Source organism: Sturnira hondurensis, unplaced genomic scaffold (genome assembly GCF_014824575.4).
Source record: "Sturnira hondurensis isolate 20B ecotype Veracruz unplaced genomic scaffold, ASM1482457v3 Scaffold0021214, whole genome shotgun sequence".
Taxonomy (NCBI): domain Eukaryota; kingdom Metazoa; phylum Chordata; class Mammalia; order Chiroptera; family Phyllostomidae; genus Sturnira; species Sturnira hondurensis.
This window is the reverse complement of record NW_028093845.1, coordinates 8,499,522-8,515,038: the sequence shown is the minus strand read 5'-3', so window position 1 is coordinate 8,515,038 and position 15,517 is coordinate 8,499,522.

Here is a 15,517-nt window from a genome sequence, read left to right as displayed (position 1 = left end):
ATTGTACATGGTACAAAGTTTTTTTAAAGCTCACTCTGCTCTCCTACAAGATAAATCTTTTTTTTTTTTCATTTTAACTGGCTCTAGCAGCTTAGTTAAATTCATATAACTAATTCATAGCAAATAGCAGTCATAATTCTTCTCTAAACCCTCCAGATTTAATGAGCTTCATAAAACCCAGTTACATACAATCAATATTTTGAATTTGTAGACATAGAACTTGCTTTAACTTTATAGAAAATAAGAACTATTTGTGAATGCTATATACTTCACTACTAGGATGGGACCTTTGGGAAATGATTAGCTCATGAGAGTCATATATACAAACAGCACACTTATATGAGAGACTCAGGAGCACTCTCTTACCCCTTCCACCCTGTGAGCATGGTAAGCAGGAGACAGCTCTCTGTGAGTAAGGAAGCAGACTCTCACCAGACACCAAATCTTCCAGGGCCTCGATCTTGGACCTCCCAGCCTCCAAAATGTTGAAAAAAAAATCTGTTGTTTTCAAGCTACTCATTCTATGGTATTTTGTTGCAACAGGCCTAAATGATTATTACAAGTACTTAATTTAAAAAGGAAGCAAATACTAACATTGTACTTAATGAGGAGAAACTGGATGAACTTCCCCTAAGATCAGAAACAAATGAAGAATGTCCTCTCACCATGACTACTCAGCATTGCACTGGGAAGTTCTATCTAATGTAATAAGACAAAAAGTAAAGGAAGGTATTTCATACAGGAAGAAAAAAGATTTTCTTTGCTTGCAGATGTAGGAAATCTCAAAGAATGGGGGGAAACCCTCCTGTAACTAGTAAACGAATTGCTTTTTTATATATCAGAAAATAAGACTTTGAATCTTAAAAAACACCATTTATGCCCTGGCTGGTGTAGCTCAGTGGATTGAATGCAGGCCTGTGAACCACACAATCGCGGTTCGATTCCCAGTCAGGGCACATGCCTGGGTTGCAGGCCAGTTCCCGGCAGGAGACTCACAAGAGGCAACCATACATTGATACTTCTCTCCTTCTCTCCTTCCCTTCCCCTCTAAAGATAAATAAATAAAATCTTTAAAAAAATTTAAAAACACCATTTACAATAACACCAAAAAACCCCACAAAATACTTGGGCAAACACCTGACAAAAAATGTACAGATTTTATATGCAGTAAACTATAAAACTCTAAGGAAAGAATTTTTAAGTAAATGAAGAGCTATTCTGTGTTCATGGATTGAAAAAATCAATGTTGTTACAATTTCTCTCAATTTGATCTATAGATTCAACATCATCCTAATAAAAAATTTAGCAAGCTATTTCTTATATATTGACAAACTAATTGTAAACTCTGTAAGGGAAAACAAAAAACAAAAATAATCTATACAATACTGATGAACTAAATCAGAGAATTTACAGTGCTCAACCACAGATTTATTATAAAGCTAAATCATCAATATAACATAGTATTGACAAAAGAGTAGGCATAGATCAATATAGCAGAATAGAAAGCACAGAAAATGTTCCCACAAACATAGCAAACTGAAAAACCCAGGTGACTTGGGTTTGGTGAAGAGTTCTTACATACAATATCAAAAGCATGATACATGAAAGAAAAGCATTGCTAAGCTGGGCTTCATTAAAATGATACACATTTATCTGTGAAGACTGTTAAGAAATGAAAAGACAACTAACAGAAAAGAACCTTTGAAAAACATACATCTGACAAAGGACTTTTATCCAAAATATGTAAAGAACTCTTTAAACCTCACAATTAGAAAATAAATAAACCAATTAAAAAATGAATAAAAAATCAGAACAGATACCTCATCAAAGAGGGACAGTTGGCAAATAAGCGAGCACCTGAACAGGCAATCAACACCACTCGTTATTGGGTAACTGCAAATTAAAGCAACGAAATACCACTATACATCTATTGAAATGGCTGAAACCCACAGAACTTATAATAGCAATTGCTGGTGAACCTGTGGAGCAACAGGAACTCTCATTCATTGCTGGTAGGAAAGCAAGACAGTACAGCTACTTTGGACGATAGTTCGGCAGTTTCTTACAAAGTCAAACAGTCTTCTCCTATGATCCAGCCATCACTCTCTTAGTTATTTACCCAACTGATTTCAAAAGTTATGCCAACACAAAAATGTGTTGTGATTATTTATAGCAGTTTAATTCATAATTATCAAAACTTGGGAGCAGGCAGGTTGAGATAATTGAATGCATACACTCATGTATTCTTTCAAAAACATTTCTAGTCAACTTCAGATCAAATAAATGAATTTCCAATAGCCTAAAGTTTCTAGCTGAATTATTCTTAAAAAAAACTGATGCAAGGTCAATGATGACAATGCAGATCAGAAATCAGAATTTTGTTCAGTATCATCATCTAATTATGATGAAATCAGTGGATATCATTTTCAAAAGACAAAGGAAAGTAAATAAAGGGAAGTAGATAAAGGTGGAGGCAGGTGCGCTTGTAATTCATTAGCTATACTTGGGACAGCCTTTGAAGACAGACATAACAGACATGATTATGGCTTTCCTTTGAGGCCTGTGTTCAATGGCAGATTAGTAACCTGATATGTTTTCTATATTTATCTCCATAACAGAGATCTATTTTTAAATCAGCTAACACAAAGCATGGTTTTGTTTTATGTCATTGCAACACCCAGGGATTGGATGGGCCATCTGGACAGATTGGATGGGGACTGCTAGGGACTCAGGAGACATCTGTAATGAATAGGTTACCTCTATGGAACTGATAAAATAAATAAAAATTTTCCAAAATGGTCAGTTTATTGTTTAGAATGACATTTCTCAGATTGAACTATTGCTCTTTTTTTTTAAATAAATTCTTTTTTTAAGATTTTATTTATTTATTTATCTTTAGAGGGGAAGGAGAGAGGGAGAGAAACATCAGTGTATGGTTGCCTTTTGTGTGTCCTCTGCTGGGAGTTGGCCTGCAGGGAACTGGACTACAACCCAGGCATGTGCCCTGACTGGTAATCGAACCACGATCCTCTGGTTCACAGGCCCGCGCTCAATCCACTGAGCTACACCAGCCAGGGCCCTTGAACTATTGCTCTTTTAAGAGAGAATAATATGTTACTTTGTTTGCTGGCATGAATCAGTGGGAAGTAAGGGAAAACCAGACACTGAGTTCAGTCCCTATCTTGTTATACGTGGTGGAAAAGGGTAGGGGTGGGTAAGCTGTCTTTAAAGAAACAGATGTTCTAAGTCCCACCCTGAGGGAGCACACTGCTATCCCTTGGACAGGAGGACATCTAGCCTCTTTCAGCCTGGAAAGAGAAAATGTGCTGGTGTGTGCCAGTCATATAAAGACACAAGCCACTGTTATAACACGTGAATTCTGCCTTGGTCCAGGTATTCTTCTTTTCAAGAAAAAAAAAAAAGCCCTTCCCCCCTGCCCAGGTAGCTCATTTGGCTGGAGCGGCATCCTCATATGCCAAGGTTGCAGGCTGACACCTGAAAGCACTAAGCTAATTATTGTTACTATTAACTTCTCTTTATACATTTGCTGCCTGGCTCAGAAGCTCAGCTCCTTATTGTCATTTTTTTCCTCTCTTAAAGCACTTCTTAAAGATATATCTAACTTGCACTGGTTGGCTCAATTGGTGAGAACATCATCAGATACACCAAAGTTGCAGGTTCAATCCCTGGTCAGGGCACATACAAGAATCAACCAATGAGTGCATAAGTAAGTGGAACAACACATTGATGTCTCTCTCTATCTCCATCTATTAAATAAATAAATAAATGTGGAAAAAAAGAAAAATGATACTTTCACATCTTATATTTGGAGTTGCCAGTCAGATAATTCACTGGGCACGTCCTATGATAGGGAACTATTTTAGGGCACCAGTGCACAGTTTTGCTGTGTGGAAAGAAGGGTACAGTTGGAAGAGGCAATCACATGAATAGGGGTCTCTGCCCTGCCCATTTGAAGTCTCCTTCACGTCTTTAGGTATACAATTGCCTGAGCCAAATGGGGAAACAAAAGCCCATTCTCCTTGTTATTAACTTGGGGATAGAAACACCTAATGTCACTTGACCAATGCTTAACATGCAGGAAAACTTACTAAAATATCTGTTTCTCAGATATTTTTTGTGTCCCATTTTGGAAACTGAAGGTTCTTATAACTTTGATTAAATTTATTTTTAAATCCTATTAAATCATATTCCTCTATTGCCCTCTCTTTATATATATATATAATCATATTTAATATATAGGGAGGGAGTATATAGATATAGATATAGATATAGATATACACTCTTCAGAGAAGTAGCATTTCCCTTGCATGCTCGGCAACCTTCAAGGCAGCATAAGACGGCAGTGGTCACAAGGTCTGGGCTGCTGGCTGTCTAAAAGATAGTATCTTTTCCTAAGTTATGTTTCAGCTCGAGAGGCCTAAGGTAGAATGACACCCTGGCTACTCTCCCATGAGACTGGATAGAGGAGTGGAAAAGACCTCAGAGCTACCCTCAAGACCTGAAGAAATCATTTGTTACCCTTACCTCATCTCCCATCAATCAGCTCCCAGCAAGATCTCAAAGCACCACCCACGATTCTTGTGATTTTGGCTTATGTAGTCTGTACCCTACACACCACTGCCATCAGGGAGTTCGGGCTTTCGAACATTAGCTTTCTGTTCTCCTGTATGGTGCCACTCAATAACACAGCGAATCTTCCTCCACTCTGTTCTCCATGTCTAGTATTTGGCTCTGCTAGTGCTGGGTGGATGAATTCTTTCTGTTCAGTAGTGCTTTCCCGGAGTAGTCTCTTGCCTCAGATCAGCGAGTTTCAAGCTTTTTCATCTCATGGCATGCATAAACTAATTACTAAAATTCTGTGGCTAACCAAAAAATGTATTTTTGCTGATCTAACAAATAAAAAATAGGTGTAATTTTGATTCATTGACACCAGATGGCTATTGTTGTGTTGGCCATTGTCACTTATTTATTTGACATTCTCAGGGAAATGAGGTCAGTGCTTCAAACTAAATAGTCAGGTATTGCATGTTTTCAATATTCTTGGAACACAGTCAAAAGTCACTGCCTTAGGTATATTTGCAGGCCATACAGCAGGACCTGCTGGAAGTCAAAGTGTTTGTGTCAATCAGAAAATTTTTATTTATTGAAGAGAACACACCAGGTATTCCAGAGGCGAGGGAAGGGACTCGGTGGACAGGAGAGAAAGAAAAGGTTTCCAGACAGTGGGAAGAGGACAAGGACACCAGGGTGTTAACTGGGACCTCACCCAGGTGGTAGGGCCTCAGACAGGAGTGGCTGTGCTGTCTACCCACCAAGGCCAAACTTTAGGGATTGTGATTCCCAGTCTTGCCAAAGATCCACCCCTATCCCCAAATCAGTCATGAATTATGAAGCTGTCAGACTTTGAGGGGTCACCCAGACCATGATGACTAGCAATGTATCCTCAGCTCCCTTCTGCTCTGGTTAATTTGGGGGGAGAACAGGATGCAGAGAGAGGGGTATACCCCACTGAAAACTCAAATTGAAGTCCCTTCAAGTTGGGTGTCAAATTTCTATTGATGTAACAGAAATAAAGGCAGTAATATCTTTTTCCCAGCTGAATTTGTGGTTGCTACTTTATACTTCTTACTCATAGCTTGGGAGTAAATTCAGATCTTACTTTGAGCTTACTTCTTTGGCAATTCTCAGAACAACTCATGCCATAAGCCCTGCTCTTCCCTTTCATGCCCGAATGGTTAGCTGTGATTTCTGCTGTGGGCTGCGGCCACAAAGACAGGGTAATCATAACACTTAGCTCATAACACGCTTTTGACATCGGTCCATATTGGCCATCTTTTATGTAATTGGCTTAAAAATTTTGCTTATTTTTAATTATATCATAAGCACACATTAAAAAGAGGGGAGGGAATTTCAGGGGAAATAGGGGGGGATTTAAAGGAACATATAGAAAGGATATGTGGACAACAACTGAGAAGGGTGGAAATGGGAGGGAGAGGGGAGCACGGGGGGTGGGAGGGGATGGGAGTAATAGACAGAAAACTGTACTTGAAAAATAATTAAATTTTTAAAATTGGGAAAAAATAAAAAAAATAAACTACCATTCAAAATAAAAGCTAGGACCTTCACTCCCACACCATCCCTTCACTTCCTCCATTCACAGTAACCACCTTCTCAACCCTTTTTCATTAGTCCTTTTTCATATGGTTCTATTATCTGTATCTGTGGTCTTAAAGTGTTTGTGTTTATTATTATATATTATTAAAAAGCAATCATGCTTTATAAGCATTTTGAAAACTGAACTTTTATACTAACTCTGTTGTTATATTTTATCTATATTACTGGGTGGGACTGCAATCTATTCACTTGACAGCTCTACAGTGTTCCATTGTGTGACTATACCATTCCCCCATCCAAAAAGGGCACTTGGGTTGCCTCCAGGTTTTGCTATTATAAACAGTGCTGCTGAGACTTTTGTGTGTATATGTCCCCTATTGAACACTGGACTCTGCACCTCCATTTCCCACTGCCCCACACTCCGGCCCATTCTGAAAAGCATTTCTAATACATATACCCTTGGCTGGAGTTCAAGGGAGTTCCACAGATCCCACAGACAGGCCATATGGAAAAGCAATATGACTCCATGAGAGGAAAGGGAAAATGTATCAAAATGGAGAGAAAACAATGGAGACCATTAGCAAAAATAAGTTGGTCCCCACCCTGAAGACGTCTAGGGGTGTTCAATGACAGGAGATGCGGGCTTGAGAAAAAGCAGAGTTAACAAGTCCAGCAGAAGTCTAGCTGCCGTGTGACATAGGGAGCTCAAAGAATGGGAAGGGGAACAACCTCAGAGATGAGGGAGTGAGTGTCAGGGTGAGTGCAGGCTTGGAGATGCTCAGAGAAAGGCTTTCGCCATCAGCCTCTGCAAGCTTGGGTGCTCAAAACTATGCACTTGCCAGCAATGTACTCCTTGTGGACACCAACTGCAGAATTATAATTGATGTATTTTAATCAACTATATTAGTAGGGAAAGCTACCCATTCTACATTTTAGATGTTCCCCGGAGAGTGGGGGTGGAAGACAAGTATTAAGCAACTAGACAACATGTCATGAATCAAATTGTAAAGTGAAATGCATACAGTAATTACGGCCACAAACATGGCAAACAGGCCTGAGACTATGCCACCCTGCGATCATTTTTTAACCTAGGAAGTTGCCCCAGTATTACGTTCCACCTTTAAGCACAAACCAAAAGACCCTCCATTGGGTGGCTGTTGCCCACCTTTTCGTCTCCTCTCCCACCATGCCCTCACAAGGTTTAGTCACCCTAGTTCTAGACATAATGCTGTTCCCCAAAGTTGCCATGGTGTACCACGCCTCTGCTGTTCATGCTGTCCCTACTGTCTGAAATGTCCTTAGCCATCCCTTCCACTAACTTCTACAGCTCTCCAAGAGGCACCTCAGTGTCACTCTCTTCCAGCATCACTTGATTTTTCTGAGCCCTTCTTTAACCCCTTAACCTCCCTTCCTCTCCCTTCTTCCCATCCCCAACCCCAGGCATATAAAACAGGGTATCACTCTAAAATATACTTGCAGTTTAACCCCTGCCACACTATTTTTTTCTCCCATTAGATTCCTTTAAGGCAAGTGAATAAAATAAATGGCATCTTGTAGCCACTCAATAGAAGTTGATATGGTAGATGAAGTAAATGCCTTACTCTAGTCACCTCAACATGCTGGTGTCAGGTAGCAGCTAGGAATGAGCAGCCAGAGGGGAAATAAAGGCAGGTCCCTCACCATTACACTCTAACAAAGAACTTAACACAGGAGGCTAGAAGCAAAAGACATGCCTCGCCAATTAACTCAGCAGTTCTGAATCCGGCCTGAGGTGTCCCAGGTGACAGGTGTCCCAAGCATCACAAGCAAAATAGCTCAGGAGGAGCGGAGAGTCCTTGAGACTGTGCTGAGAAAAGGGGCTTCAGTAATAATCTTACTAAAATTGCCAGGTGTGCTGAACACCACAAGCAGCAATTGTTCAGGGAGGGGAAGATAGTCCTTGAGATTCTATGACTGGGAAAGGGAGCCTCTGTAAGAATTTCACCAAGACAAAGAGCCTTTACTAACTGAGAAAGCAAGCCTTTGTAGCTATGCATTATTCCCAAGAAGGAGGAGGAGGAATCTAGAAGCCAGCTGAGATGCATAACCGCCGAACCCCAATAGTCAGGGCACTCACATTAGGCAAGTTCAGCTTCTTGTTCAATTGTATGAATAAGTCTGCCATCTCATTTCTCCTATGTGTGCTTGTCTCTTGCTTGAATTATTCTCTTGCAGGCGAGAAAAGGACCAAGGAAGGGAAGAGAGCTTCTTGACCTCAGTGGCGCAAGTGCTACAATGAGTGTGTTTTGGTGTCCCGTGGATCTGGCCAAAGACTAGACCTGCCCTGAGAGTGCATCCTTTCTCCACTCTTCCAGCTCCTGTATCCTGCCTCCCTCGTTCCCTTGCTGCTTTTTCCTGAAGAGCACATCCTTTATAAGACACATGCACCCAGAGTCCTGCCTCAGGCCCTGCTTCTAGGAGTACTCCTTGAGACAGGTGGGTTTTTAAGCTGAATGACACTGGATTAAATAACTTGTCCAAGGAAAGCTGGCATTTGAGTTCAAGTCTCTGTTACTGTAAAGTCCTTGTTTTACCAGTATATCAAATGTCTCTCTTCAATAGTTGGCAAGTTGTAAGCAACAACTACATGAAACAGAAATACACAGAATATAGAGAATATTACTTAATATACACAATAATACGTATCTCTGCAGTCTGCACCACCTATTAACGGTAAAACAGGATAATTAATGTACCGTAACCCATGAGTGTCGGTTTCTTCATATGTAAGTGGGGATGGCTACCCTATAGGATTGTTAGGTGGTGTAAAAGTGACAACCTGTAAATTATCTGCTATAATAACAAGTGCTCAGTAAGTAGTGTCCAGCACACATCTGTACAGAACAGACTATCTTGATGGCCCGTGGTGTAGACAGCAACGCTAAGCAAGATATAAAATTAAGTCACTTCTCTTGTACTTGTCAGGTTTCTACTCAAGGTACAGTAAGAACCAGTGGGATCAAAGTTGCAACAGTCAGAGCCCCTTCACAAAACCCTTGTGAAGGAAACTGGGTTTTGTTTTGAGTACACTACAAAGCTATTTCCTTTTGTCAAAAAAAGGGAAGCGAGTTGTAATGAGAAGAGGCGGAGAGGTCTGAGACTGTTTCGTCATCTGAAAAACTGACACTCTCTAAAACTTCGCCCCAGGTCCAGAATTCTATCGTTCTAAAGCAAGATCTTTTTTGAACACATAAAAAGTAAAAATAAGAGCTCACTGCTTGATTACATTTCCCTAAAATAAACTATTTCTCCAGACTCAGGCATTTTGCAAAAGCCATCCTGAGAAGAGAAGGTGAGACAGCCTTCCTGGGCAGGGAAAGGCTGGTGGCAGGTCAGGCCACGCCAATCAGTGGTTCCAGAAGAGATTTACCCCCACCTCCCAGGGCTTGGGTTGTCTGAAATCAGCAGCCATAAAGCTCAAGTGTCAGAAGCAGGAACAATTTCTTTGCCTTGAGTGAAATGCAAGCTATTTCCAATGACTGGAAATTAATGTTCTTAAGCTACTACAATTCTTAAATGTTGTCATTTCAGAGAATGGAACAGCCACCAGAAGTGGGCCACACAGAATGAGCCTAGGAAAGAAAAGAATAGAGATTCAGTCCCTGCCAAGGTGTAGGAAAAAAAATTGCCCAGAAAAGGTCAATTTGATTTACAGAGGTTTTATTCTGATTTATTATATTCCCCCCTTTTCTTTAAAGCTCCCTTTAACTTTGCATGGCTCAGTGCAGAACAAAGAACAACAAACATATTTGGTTTATTTTCCCAGGATGTGAAATGCTTTAGCAAACAAAACTTCCAACGAATTTAATCAGGCATTTGAAAGATTGCCCATATTGAAACCAAGCATCTCAATACAAATTGGTAAAAATATTTTCAAACACCCTTGATAGTTATCTTCTAAACTAAATTATGATATACCACCCCAGGCTTTTGGCAAAACCCTAAGGAAACTGCAAGGAAAAAAAGGTTTCAACTTCTGTATGTAAGGAGTGTGTTACTCTTTTTATTTTGCTTGGTCCTTGTATCAGGCATCTTACTGATTTGTATAAATACCAGATGAGAGAAGTGTACACATGTAAGATACTCACATAAAGTGAGTCAGGTTGTTAATAACATTGAGTGGATTTGGAATGAACTTAACAAAGTGGAGGATTTACTGGATATAAACAGATGGGGAAGAAACTTGGGAAAATCACCAATGTGTAATAGGCTATGAAAGCTGAGATTATCAGTTGAGACTATTTTTTTCTTGGCTTCAAAATATTTCTTACTCTTGCATGGTTTTCTCAAGACATACTAATTTATGATCAACTCTATCTTAACTAATTTCATTTCTTCTGCAAAATTAAGGCCCTGGAATTAACAATCATATAAGGATTTGATCAGTTATGTTATTCTCCCCCAATTTGGACTTTTATTCTCATTATTATTTTTCAAAATTTTATTGAATTTGTTGCAGTGACATTGATTAATACAACTGTATGGGTTTCAGGCGCACCACTCTATAATAACGGCGTCTGTGTGGTGCATTGTTCAGCACCCCACGTCTCTTTCCATCGCCATTTATCCCCCCTTTACACACAGCTACCTTTTTGCACCTTTCTTTCTCTCGGATAATAACTGCACTGTTGTCAATGTCTATTAGGTTTTTTTCTTTGCTTAATCCCTACATTTTTACTCAGTGCCCAACCCCACTCGTCTCCAACAAGCTGTCCGTCAGTCCTCTGTACCTGTGAGTCTGTTCCTATTTCGTTTGTTAGTTTATTTTTCTCATTGCATTCCACATATAAATGAAATCATATAAGAACTTGCCTTTGTCTGACTGGTTCATTTTACTTAGCATAATATTCTCCGGGTCCATCCACACTGTTGCAAAATAACACTTTCTTCTTTTTTCACTGCTGAGTGGCATTTCATTGTGTAAATGCACCATAGCTTTTTTTCCATTCATCTACTGTGCTCTTGGGCTGCTTTCAAATCTTGGCTATTGTAAATAATGTTTCAGTGAATATAAGGGTATATGTATTCTTTCAAATTAGTACTTCTAGTTTCTTCAGATATATTTCCAGAAGTGAAATCTCTGGGACAGGTTTTTCTTATTTTAAGTACAAATATTTCTTAATGTATTAATCATAGAAACTTCAAATTGAAAGAAATTTTAGAGATCATCTCTTTCTACTGTGTGATATTCTACCATTAACTTCGGTGAGTTCTCCCTAAATGGTGATGTCCCAACTGACTCTGCAGTTCCACAGTGTCTGTGTTGTGGGAAGGGGATCCACTTGGCCGTCGGTTACACTCCTGTACCACATGCCTGAGACAGCTGATTCAGAGCCTTCCTCCCAGGGCACCAAGTGTTCTGTGCGGTGTCTCGCCAGAGGCTGTCTCAGCCACAGTTTGTCCATTTCCAGTGACAAGAAATCTACTCTCTCAGGAGAGAGGCCACTCTGAGTCCAAATAACTCAAATTCTTTAATAAATAAAATGTTTTTCCTGACTTGAGCCTTGACCCTCCTTGCTGCCTCCACGTCACTCTTTTTTTTCCTAGCATCTCGAAAGGACAGTTTGTCCTCACTGCGTCCCTTTCCCTCTCCTTCTTCAATCTATGGCTGGCTCTGTGGCCTCCATGCTGAGAACAGTGATCATTTTCAGCATGTATGTATGTGACTTGTATGTTAAAAATTAAAATTTAATGGAAAATTTAACGTTAAAAATATTTTATAAGTATAAAAGTGACACTTTAAAAAACATCCAAGATTGCTTTATCCAGCAAAGCTTTCATTTAGAATGGAAGGACAGATAAAGTGCTTCTCAGATAAGGTCAAGTTTAAAGAGTTCATCATCACCAAGCCCTTATTATATGAAATGCTAAAGGGACTTATCTAAGAAAAAGAAGATGAAAAACATGAACAGTGAAAGGACAGCAAACTCACAGTTATTAACAACCACACCTAAAACAAAAGCAAACCAAGAGGACAGCTAGATCAGGAGTGGAACCATAGAAATGAAGAACACATGGAGGGTTAGCAACAGGGGAGTGGGAGGGGGAGAAGGGGGGAGAAGGTACAGAAAATAGCATAGACAGTAGGTAGAAAACAGATAGGGGGAGGGCAAGAATAGTAGGGGAGATACAGAATCTAAACTTGAGACACGTGGACATAAACTAAAGGGGGGGAATGGTGGGGGAGGGGGTGTGCAGGGTGGAGGGGAATGAAGGGGGGGAATAGAACAACTGCAATGGTATAATCAATAAAATATATTTAAAAAAGAAAAAAAAACAAAAAAACCCACTAAATTGTTTTCTATAATACTGTTGCCTATAGTATGGAGGAACATGATCATTTCCTACTTGTGAAAATGCATATTGAGACGACATTTTTGGACAGCAATAGGAAGCAAAGTAAACAAGAACTGCAACTATTTTTTGACTCAACAATCCCATTTCTGGGAGTTTATCCTAGAAGTATACTTACAAATTAGCGAAGAAATATGCATTCAAGAAAGTCCTTGAGGCATTGGTTGTAGTAACAACAATAACAAAAATCACAACAATAGCAACATATAATGCCAAAAACAGGAAATAACCTTAATAACCTAAAATGTTTACCATCAAGGGACTGAGTAAATTAGCTATGGAAAATATATGTAACAGTAAATATTCAGTCGTTTAAAAGGATGCAATAGTTTCTGCTAATAGGAAACATACCTCCAATATCTAGTCTTTAGTAAGCAATAAGTAAATAATGTGTTTGGAAACCACCCCATTTATGTATGAATATATTACAAAAAGGCATATGTATATAAGTGCATATATACATACGTAGTATTAGAGGAAGGAGTCCAGGAACTGTATTAGGTGGTGATCTCTGTGGGCAGAGCTAAGGTGAGAGGGTTGAAAGGTGGTCTGAGTTGAGAGCCTCACTTTATGTTTGTCCCTCTGTGCTTCTCGTATTATTTATATGATCTCTTTTATAACAACAAAAAATAAAAAGCCTTTTATTTTTAAGGTTTTGCCCACATGCAGTCTATAAAATCTCTTTGCAGCGTGGCCTGCTGATTTGACATTTCACGTTCACTTACCTAAAGGAATTTGGTAATCCTCAAATGTGAATATTGCAGAGGCTTTTTCCCTTTGCAGATCATTTGTTAAAATGTTGAACAAAAGTTATGTCAGCCCTGATCCCTGAGAACCTCACTGTTTGCTTTTTCCAACAAGAAAATCTCCATTTATCACTACCCTTTATATCCTATTTCAGAGCCAAATTCCTGTTCACGACAGGGCATTTTCCCCAATTCCATGGTGGCACAATTTTTTTTCACAATGGCTTTTGATGGAGAACCTCGTGAAAATCTTTTGAAAGTGAAAATGGATTACATTTTCAGCTTCTCCTTCATCCATAGTCATGCATGCATACCCCAACACATGATGTAGTCAATTATAATTTCCCCTTGTGTAAATAACATTATTTTCCCTACTGTAGTTGAATATCCGGTGACCACAGTTTTAATTTTCGCTAATATGACCACCTGCATAATTTGATAATTTTCATGGAAATAAAATAGATTAATGCATATTTTCACAGTCCCTTCTGGACCTTTTTCATAGATATATGCTAAATTGATCATCAACAAGCCTTTAAAAGATGGGTATTTGTCACTTTAGTTTCTTCATTCTGCTCTCTGACATCTGAACACTGAGGTCTTCACACTTATCGGTATACACTACCTATTTGTACTTTTTTCCATCTAGTTTGCCAATTAGACACTGAAGTTTAAGGAATATTTGGAGAATAAGAATGTTAGACATTAAGCTTCTCAACAAATATTTATTGGGAATAAAATATGCATGAGGCACTCTAACTGTTGCTGGAAATACTACCGTGAGCACAAAAGCCATGGTCCCCTCCATTATTACATTATTAAGTTTTTATCCTGGAGAATAGACACACATTTATCACATCATCACAGATATGTATAATACTAACTTTGATAAATTCTGTAAAGGAAAAAGAAATTTAAGGATTTATGAAAGACAATAATTCATCTGGGTGTGAGGGTAGTACTGTGTTAGAAAAAAATATGAACTAGGTTTCAACAAAGGCTGAACTATCATCGGTGGGTACACCAAACTCTTTAAGACCCCCAGTGTACTCATTGTCTTCCTTCTGGCTGCCTGCTGAGACACTGGGCTTGTTTAAGTGCCCACTCTTTTCTGATCCGAACTTGCTGTGCTCCTGACTGCTCTAGTTTGTCAACCAACTTTCTCTCTTTAACTCTCTTGCCATCTGCTTTATCTAAGATCGGGAGCTCTGTGGTTCTCAAATGTATGTATGGTAACAGGTCCTTTAGGGTTTGGAAAACCAAATTTTGACTTTCATGCTTTTAATCCTAGATAACACTCAATTTTATGTAAGCTATTTATAATGATAGCTCAGCAGGAAAACAAGAAATTGTTGAGCTAACAAGAATATCTTTTCCCCCAAGCGTCACCCCAATACATTTCATGAAAAGCAAAAAAACCCCAAGAATACATTTTTTCTATTATCTGGCTTACTGCCACTAATTTTGTCTTTATAAAACCACCTAGGCATAGAAATCTTACCCTAAAAAATTTCTGTAGTCAAGTCTCAAGCAAAGAAAATACTCATGTATCTTCTGGAAATTTTTAAAAAGTAGTCTCTGGATATAAATGAACAAGATTTTGCCTCCTATTTAGAGTGTAAAATTATCTATAATAATTGTTTTAAACATATTTTCATCTTTCTTTTATGAAGTGGTATAAAAGGAAAAGTAATTTTCACACTTCAATTTTCCCATAAGATTCTCTGGATAACCAGTCATGTTCCTAAATAGTCCAGACCTGATTAGACACAACAGTAATGAAGTCCTAGGAGACAGAAAAAAAATCTATTTTTTGAATGTTCCAAGGTGAATATTAAATAATAATGGATATTTCAGTAAAATTTCTCCTCTAAAATGTTTCCCTTTTTCCTCCATCATATTCATCGGTTTCCAACTTCCTCTGTTCTTTCTTGGCCTCTCATCTTTTGATTTTCCCTTCTTTTTCATTCCTTAGTCATCATCATTCGACTAGGGCTCTTGCTCTGTCGTGCCTAGACTGTAACAAGGGCTTCCCTTCACTGCTCTACTGTCCTCTTTCTCTTCCCTTCCTCAATCATCTCACAATGCTCCCGCATTAATCTCTCAAATATGATGCTCGCCTGAGTGATTTATGCCTCCAAGAGAAATTGCAGATGTCTTAGCTAGCGAGGCGAAGCCCTCCACACTCCTCCTCTCACTTATCTTTCCTGGTTTATGTTTCACTGTCCTTCCAGACCTGAGTG